Below are 9,703 nucleotides of genomic sequence, written 5' to 3'. Positions count from 1 at the left end.
CTCCACCATTAGGGGAGTGAGGATGGGGAATAAAGCAGATGGAGAATTGCTGGAATGCACTCCCAATGAAGATTTTTCTGTGTTTCTACACTTTCATTCTATCAATTCCGGAAATAGGGAAAGTCTTGAAGTGAGGACAGCTATGTTTTTATTTTTTTTTATTATTTTGTTTGTTTGTTTATTGCAGTAACATTGGTTTATAACATTGTATAAATTTCAGGTGTACATCATTATACTTCTACTTCTGCACAGACCACACCATGTTCACCACCTAAATACTAATGACAACCCATCACCACACACGTGCCAAATCATCCCCCTCCCCATCCTCCCTCCCCCCAGCCCCCCCGCAACCACCAATCCAATCTCTGTCTCCATGTGTCTGTTTATTGTTGTTATTCTCTACTACCTAATGAAGGAAATCATACGGTATTTGACCTTCTCCCTCTGACTTATATCACTTTGCATTATACCCTCAATGTCCATCCATGTTGTCACAAATGACTGGATTTGATCGTTTCTTATGGCTGAGTAGTATTCCATTGTGTTTATATACCACATCTTCTTTATCCATTCGTCCCTTGATGGGCACTTAGGTTGCTTCCAAGTCTTGGCTATTGTGAATAACGCTGCAATGAACACAGGGTGCATGTATCTTTACGCATTGGAGTTTTCAAGTTCTTTGGATAAATACCCAGCAGTGGAATAGCTGGATCATATGGTAGTTCTATCCTTGATTTTTGAGGAATCTCCATACTGTTTTCCATAATGGCTGCACCAGTTTGCACTCCCACCAGCAGTGTATGAGAGTTCCCTTCTCTCCACATCCTCTCCAACACATGTTGTTTCCTGTCTTGTTAATTATAGCCATTCTGACGGGCGTGAGGTGATATCTCATTGTAGTTTTGATTTGCACTTCCCTGATAGTTAATGATTTTGAACATCTTTTCACGTGTCTGTTGGCTATCTGTATATCTTCTTTGGAGAAATGTCTGTTCAGGTCTTTTGCCCATTTTTTAATTGAGTTGGTAGTTTTTTTGTTGTTGAGATGCATGAGTTCTTTATCTATTTTGGAGGTTAAGCCCTTATCAGATGTATGGTTTGCAAATATCTTCTCCCAATTGTTAGGTTGTCTTTTCGTTTTGTTGATGGTTTCCTTTGCTGTGCAGAAGCTTTTTAGTTTGATGTAGTCCCATTTGTTTATTTTTTCTATTGTTTCTCTTGCCTGGTCAGACATGGTGCTTGAAAATATGTTGCTAAGACCCGATGTCGAAGAGCGTACTGCCTATGTTTTCTTCCAGAAGTTTCATAGTTTCAGGTCTTACATTCAAGTCTTTAATCCACTTGGAGTTAATTTTTGTGTATGGTGTAAGGTAAGGGTCTACTTTCATTTTTTTGCCTGTGGCTGTCCAGTTTTCCCAACACCATTTGTTGAAGAGACTTTCTTTTCTCCATTGTATGTTCTTGGCTCCTTTGTCAAAGATTAGCTGTCCATAGATGTGTGGGTTTATTTCTGGGCTTTCGATTCTATTCCATTGATCTGTGTGTCTGTTTTTGTGCCAGTACTATGCTGTTTTGGTTACTATAGCTTTGCAGTATATTTTGAAATCAGGGAGTGTGATACCTCCAGGTTTGTTCTTTTTTCTCAGGATTCCTTTGCCTATTCGGGGTCTTTTGTTGTTCCATATAAAGTTTAGGATTCTTTGTTCTATTTCTGTGAAAAATGTTGTTGGAACTTTGATAGGGATTGCATTGAATCTATAGATTGCTTTAGGAAGTATGGACATCTTAACTATGTTAATTCTTCCAATCCAAGAGCACAGAATATCTTTCCATTTCTTTGTGTCTTCTTTGATTTCTTTCAGCAATGTTTTATAGTTTTCCATGTACAGCTCTTTCACCTCTTTGGTTAAGTTTATTCCTAGGTATTTTATTCTTTTTGTTGCAATTGTAAATGGGATGGTATTCTTAATTTCTCTTTCTGCTGCTTCGTTGTTAGTGTACAGAAATGCAACTGATTTTTGTATGTTGATTTTGTATCCTGCAACTTTACCATATTCGTTTATTACTTCTAAAAGTTTTCTGGTGGATTCTTTAGGGTTTTCTATATATAAAATCATGTCATCTGCAAATAGTGACAGTTTCACTTCTTCCCTTCCAATTTGGATCCCTTTTATTTCTTTTTCTTGCCTGATTGCTCTGGCTAGGACTTCCAGTACTATGTTAAATAGGAGTGGTGACAGTGGGCATCCTTGTCTGGTTCCTGTTCTTAGAGGGATAGCTTTCAGTTTTTCAGCTTTGAGGATGATATTAGCTGTGGGTTTCTCATATATGGTCTTTATTATGTTGAGGTGCTTTCCTTCTATCCCCATTTTATTCAGAGTTTTTATCATAAATGGATGCTATATCTTGTCAAATGCTTTCTCTGCATCTATTGAGATGATCATGTGATTTTTACTCTTCATTTTATTAATGTGGTGTATCACGTTGATTGATTTGCGAATGTTGAACCATCCCTGCATACCTGGAATAAATCCCACTTGATCATGGTGTATAATCTTTTTGAAGTATTGTTGTATGCGATTTGCTAGTATTTTGTTGAGGATTTTTGCATCAATGTTCATCAGTGATATTGGCCTGTAATTTTCTTCTTTTGTGTTGTCTTTGTCTGGTTTTGGTATCAGGGTAATGTTGGCTTCGTAGAATGAGTTAGGGAGCTTACCCCCCTCCTCAATTTTTTGGAAGAGTTTGAGAAGGATAAGTATTAAGTCTTTTTTGAATGTTTGGTAGAATTCACCAGGAAAGCCATCTGGTCCTGGACTTTTATTTTGGGGGAGGTTTTTGATTACTGTTTCGATCTCCTTGCTGGTAATTGGTCTATTCAAATTCTCTATTTCTTCTTGATCCAGTTTTGGAAGGTTGTATGAGTCTAAGAATTTATCCATTTCTTCCAGATTGTCGAATTTGTTGGCATATAGCTTTTCACAGTAGTCTCTTATAATCTTTTGTATTTCTGAGGTGTCTGTTGTAACCTCTCCTCTTTCATTTCTGATTTTACTTATTTGTGCCTTCTCTCTTTTTTTCTTGGTGAGTCTAGCTAAAGGTTTGTCAATTTTGTTGATCTTTTCAAAGAACCAGCTCTTGGTTTTATTAATTTTTTCTATTGTTTTTTTGTTTGTCTCTATTTCATTTATTTCTGCTCTGATATTTATTATTTCCCTTCTTCTACTGATTTTGGCTTTGTTTGTTCTTCTTTTTCCAGTTCCATTAGGTGCATTGTTAGATTGTTTATTTGAGATTTTTCTTGTTTGTTGAGATAGGCCTGTATTGCTATAAACTTCCCTCTTAGAACCGCTTTTGCTGTATCCCATAAATTCTGGCGTGTCGTATTTTCATTTTCATTTGTCTCCCGGTATTTTTTGATTTCTTCTTTGATTTCTTCGTTGACCCAGTCATTGTTCAGTAGCATTTTGTTTAATCTCCATGTATTCGTGGGTTTTCTGATTTTCTTCCTATCGTTGATTTCTAGTTTCATACCGTTGTGGTCAGAAAATATGCTTGGTATTATTTCAATCTTCTTAAATTTATGGATTCTTGTTTTGTGGCCTAATACGTGATCAATCCTGGAGAATGTTCCATGTGCATTTGAGAAGAACGTGTATTCTTCAGTTTTTGGACGGAATGCTCTGTATATATCTACTAGGTCCCTCTGTTCGGGTGTCATATAAGGCCAATGTTTCCTTATTGATCTTCTGTTTGGATGATCTATCCGTTGGTGTAAGTGGAGTGTTAAAGTCCCCTACTATTATTTTGTTACTGTCTATTTCTGTTTTTATGTCCGTTAATAATTGCTTTATATATTTAGGTGCACCTGCATTGGGTGCGTAGATATTTACAAGTGTTATATCCTCTTGTTGGATTGTTCCCTTGATCATTATGTAATGCCCCTCTTTGTCTCTTTTTACAGCGTTTGTTTTAAAGTCTATTTTGTCTGATATGAGTACTGCTACCCCAGCTTTCTTTTCATTGCCATTTGCATGGAGTATCTTTTTCCATCCCTTCACTTTCAGTCTGTGAGTGTCTTTAGGTTTGAAGTGTGTCTCTTATATGCAGCATATATATGGGTCTTGTTGTTTTATCCAATCAGCCACCTAGGCCTTTTAATTGGAGCATTTAGTCCATTGGCGTTAAAGTAGCTATTGAAAAGTATGTACTTACTGCCATTTTTAACTTTTTTTCTCAGTGTTTTAGTAGTCTTTCTCTGTTCCTTTCTTCTTCTATACAGAATTGATGGTCTCTTTAATTTGACCTCTGTCTGAAAGCTCTATTCTTTAACTCCCCTTCTCCCTCCTTTTATGTTTTTGATATCATGTCTAACCTCTTTTTTGTGCATTTGTATCCATTACCCTCTTATCATGGAAATAGATAATTTTTCCTATTTGTGGTCTTCTCTTTTCCCCTTAAATCAGTCCCTTTAACATTTCTTGTAGCACTGGTTTCTTGGTGACAAACTCCTTTAATTTTTGCTTGTCCGGGAAATTTTTGATCTCTCCTTCCATTTTGAATGATAACCTTGCCGGGTAGAGTATTCTCGGCTGTAAGGTTTTTCCTTTTAGCACTTTAAATTGATATGCCACTCTCTTCTAGCCTGTAAGGTTTCTGCTGAGAAGTCAGCTGATAGCCTTATGGGGTTTCTTTTGTATGTAACTTGACGTTCTCTTGTGGCTTTTAGGATTCTCTCTTTATCTTTAATTCCGGACATTTTGATTATGATGTGTCTTGGTGTGGGCCTCTTTGGGTTTATCTTGTTTGGGGCTCTCTGTGCTTCCTGCACCTGGATGTCTGTTTCCTTCCTTAGGTTACGAAAGTTTTCATCTATTATTTCTTGAAATAGATTCTCTGCCCCTTTGTCTCGCTCTTCTCCTTCTGGGACACCTATAACACGGATGTTAGTGCGCTTGATGTTGTCCCTGAGGTCCCTTAGACTGTCCTCACTCTTTTTAATTCTTTTCTCTTTTACCTGTTCGGCTTGGGTAATTTCTTCTAGTCTTTCGTCCAGCTCACAGATCCGTTCTTCTGTATCCTCTACTCTGCTTTTGAGTCCCTCTAGTGAATTTTTCATTTCCAGCATTGTATTCTTCATTTCTGATGGTTCTTTTTTATATCTTCCATTTCTTTGTTGACATTCTCCCTCAGTTCATCTATTCTTCTCCCCAGATCAGTGAGCATCCTTAGTTTGAACTCTCTGTCAGGTAGGTTGCTCATTTCTGTTTCACTTAGTTCCTTTTCTGGGGTTTTGTCCTGTTCTCTTACTTGGAATGTATTCCTTTGCCTCCTCATTTTGCCTCTTTCCCTGTGCTTGTGTCTCATTATTAGGTAGGTCAGCTCGTCTCCTGCTCTTGGATAGATGACCTTATGTAAGTGATGGCTTAGGAGGCCTGCAGTGTGCTTCCCTTAGTTCTCAATGTTCCAGGGGTGACCCCTATGTGGGCTACGTGTGTCCTTCTGTTGTGGCCTATTTGCTCTCCCTGTGGGTGCCCAGGGAGGCCAAGTTATGCTCCTGGCCAGCTGCTGTAATGCTCAGCTGCTTGTAGTTGTTGTGGGCCCTTCAGTCTCTTTATCAGGTGTGGGGAGCCCAGCACAGTGGGCTGCAAGTTCTAATACCACATTTGTGTTGCAGTATTTCTTTTAAGTGAGTAGGCCCCCAGCGTGGCAGGTTGTTAGGCTCAGGGCCTTACAATTGCTATAAGCCTCCAGCCTTTAGGTCTCTTGTCAGGTGTCTGAGGATTGCAGCTGGATGGGGCTGGCCTCAGGCACGGGAGCACCCAATTGTTTCAGGCTTTGGAAGGTGGGGAAAACCCCCTATGTGGGTCTTTGAGAAGCACAAGCAGCTGACAAGCCCTGCTGCCCACAGGTCCACACACAGTCAACACAGTCCTGCCCCGTGTGCGTGCCCCGACCTCCTGAAGCAGACCCAGTCTCTCCACGGCGGGAGCCCTAAACACTCCACCACTGCCCCACACTCTCCACCCGCTCCTTGTGCTCACCCTGCCCCTCTGAAGTGGGCTCAGTTGCCAGGCTGCAGAGAATCCAGTCACTAATCTATGCAGGCCCACAAGTTGCCTGAGGGCTTCTTATTGGGTGGGGCCAGTCTCTAGGGTGGGCTGCCGGCCCTGGCTGAGCTGGATTAAATGGGTGCTCTAGCGGGTGGGGCAGACCCTGGGCTAGCAGGCCTCAGGGAAAACTCCAATGGCATCTGTGTCAGCATGCCCACACCAGGCCACAACAATGGCCGCCGCCAACGTCCCAGTCCCTGGAGAGGTCCCACCTCTCACCGAGATGCACTCAGGGCCTATTAGGTGAGTCTCTTTTCACCAAAGCACTATGCAGCTTTCTTTCTGGTGATTTTAGGATGCTTTCTGAAATGGGTGAGTTTGCGTGGGGGCCCTTTAAGAGCCGGTTTTAATGTCTTTGTGAACCAGCTTTTCTGGGGGTACTCCCCAATGTTTTAGTAGCAGGCAAAGTCAGATATTATGCCACTCGTCTCGATTGTGGTGGGTCCCCAAAATGCCCACAGTGGGGGCGCACCCCGGCTCAGGGCCCCGCTCCTCCAGGGAGGGCTGCGGACCTGTGGGCTGCTCCCGGCGGCCGTGAGGTGCTGCGGCTTGTGAAGGTGGTGTTTTTCCTCTCCAGAAGGGAGTCTCTGCCTCTTCCACCTCAGTTAGGTTGTCCGTTGTTGCAGGAGTTCCTCTTATCCAGTTTTCAGTCCCGTCTCAGGGGTAACCTTTCCACAGTAGTTGTAAACTGGCTGTGTCCACGGGAGGAGGCGAGTTCAGAGTCTGCCTCCGCCGCCATCTTGACTTCCCCTTCACCAGGACAGCTATGTTTTAAAAGCCCTGTCTCTATTCCCACTCTTGACGTATATACAAGATGTCCCTAAATATGTATATTTGATTTTCCCTGAATGTTCATCTTAGAGCACAAATGCTTCTTGAGATAATCCATTGTAGCCTTGGGCCTTTCTCCTTTCCCAAGGTCCTGGTTTCAGGAACACTCTTCCATGAGCGTCATCCATCATCACTTCTTGCTAAGATGCACACGTATGTTACAGGACATTTGCTACTCCCTTGGGAAAATGTTCCCTTTTCTTTAAATGGCTAAATTCTCTGATTTCATTAACTTTTCACCAATATCCATCATCCATCTATCTTATTCATTGTCGTTTATCTGATTCTTGAGTATCCACATCTTTAAAGAACAAATCCAGTCCATAGAGCTGTAAGGAGATTTATAGTGATAACTTTCCAAACTGTATATCTGGCCTAGACCTCTTTCCAGAATAATATATATATATATATTTTAATATTTATTTATTTAGTGTGTGTGTGTATGTGTGTGTGTGTGAGGAAGATCAGCCTTGAGCTAACATCTGTGCCAATCCTCCTCTTTTTGCTGAGGAAGATTGGCCCTGAGCTAACACCTGTGCCCATCTTTCTCAACTTTATATGGGACGCCGCCACAGCATGGCCTGACAAGCGGTGTGTCAGTGCATGCCCGGGATCCGAACCTGGGCTACAGCAGCGGAGCGCGTGCACTTAACTGCTATGCCATGGGGCCGGCCCCCAAAATAATATTTTTTTGTGTGTGTGAGGAAGATTAGCCCTGAGCTAACATCCGATGCCAATCCTCCTCTTTTTGCTGAGGAAGACTGGCCCTGGGCTAACATCCATGCCCACCTTCCTCTACTTTATATGGGACTGTGCCACAGCATGGCTTGACAAGCGGTGCGTTGGTCCATGCCCAGGATCAGAACCTGCGAACCCCAGGTTGCCGCAGCAGAGCGCATGAACTTAACTGCTGTGCCACCCGGCCGGCCCCCAGAATATTTTCAACTATCAGCTGACTAAACAGCTCTACCTGAATGCCCCTCCCTCCAATTTAATATTCTATCCATTAGAAAGCATTCTATTGAATAGACATTTTTATTATGGAAATTTTGATGATACACATGACATAATATATACAATGTATGTATGTATATGTATAATGTGTGCATATGTGTGTATTTATTGAATAAAAGGAACAATGATGAACATACTACCCAACCTTCGAACTAGAACATGACCAACACCGATGAAGCTATTTGAGTATTCTTCCCCAAGTCTATCTCCATCTCCCCATAACCACAATGCATAATTGTGTCGAGTATTTTCTTTGCTTTTAAAACAGTTTTTATTCATCCATGTATATATCTCTGAACAATATATTATTTAGCTTTATTTGCTTTTGACTTATGTAAAAATACTCATGTAGTCCCTGGATTGCTTTTATGGCTCCATATTATGTTTTTAAGGTTCATCTACATTGCTGCATGAAGCTATTGTTTGTTCTTTTCAGTCTACTTAACACATGATAGTGTAAATAGGCCACAATTCACTTATTTGGAATATTTTCAAGTTTTGTTATTACAAATAATGCTACCATGAATATTTTTGTACATGTCTCCTGGTACATATAGATATGCAAGAATTTCTCTAGGCCCTAAAATCAAGGTATACCCATCCAGAAATGGAATGGCTAGAATTATGTTCAACTTTACAAAACTGTCGTACACCATTTTGCAAAACTGTTTTCCAAAGTGGTTTTGTTCTTATCAACAATCTTCTACTAGCAGTGTACAAGTTTTCCTCTTGTTACACATCATTGATACCACTTGATATTGTTAGCACTTTTGATACTTGACAACTTAGTGGGTGTAAAATAGTATTTCATCATAATCTGAATTTCGATTTCCCTGAATTTTAGCGAGGCTGAACAATTCTCATATGGCTATTTACGACTCATGTTTTCTTCTCTGTGAATTGTACGTGTCTTTTGCTCTTTTTAAATTTTTGCCTTTTCTTACTGATTTAGGGGTAGTCTTCGTATATACTTATATATACATGATATGTACAAATACTTTCTATATACTTATATACACTGATACGTAACAGTTACACAGTGGCAGGTATATTCTCTAGTGGTGGTTTATCTTACCTTTTTATGATGCCTTTGATATAAATACATGAAGCTTTAATGTATTTAGTGTTTGATGTGCCTTGTTTAAAAATCCTTCCCTTTCTAAGGTCTTGAAGACACTCTCTTGTATCTTCTTTGAAAGCTTTCAGAGTTATTCTTTTGAATTAAGTCTTTAATTCACCTAGAGTTGCTTTTTGTGCATGGTGTAGTGTAGGGATTCATTTAAATTTTCTTCCATATAAATAACCAATTATCACAGCAGCTTATAATAGTCCAACACCTTAACTGATGTGTTATAAATTGTTTCCATATGAGTGGGTGTTCATGGGCTCTCCATAATGCTCCACTATCAGTTTGTTATCCCCAATTAATACTGCATTGTCTCAGTTTCTATGGCTGTATAAGTCGTCTTGGTATTTGATAGTGCAGGTTATTTGTTCATTGTCTTCAGAAGTGTTTTGGCTATTCTTCGTCCTTTGCTCTTCCATATAAATTTTAGAATAAGCTTAGAAAACATTGAAAACTGTTGGGATTTTGATTGGAATTGCATTGAATTCAGAGATTGACTTGACATCCTCAAGTATCTATTATTTGTAACCGTGACCATTGTGTGTCCTCCATTTAAACAGGTTTTCTGTAATGATTCTCATCAAGTTAAAAAAAAAATTCTCCATAAGAAGTTGCT

Source organism: Ceratotherium simum, chromosome 10 (genome assembly GCF_057802395.1).
Source record: "Ceratotherium simum simum isolate JZ-2026a chromosome 10, ASM5780239v1, whole genome shotgun sequence".
Taxonomy (NCBI): Eukaryota; Metazoa; Chordata; class Mammalia; order Perissodactyla; family Rhinocerotidae; genus Ceratotherium; species Ceratotherium simum.
The sequence above is the reverse complement of the archived record's forward strand: the minus strand, read 5'-3'. Positions refer to the sequence as shown.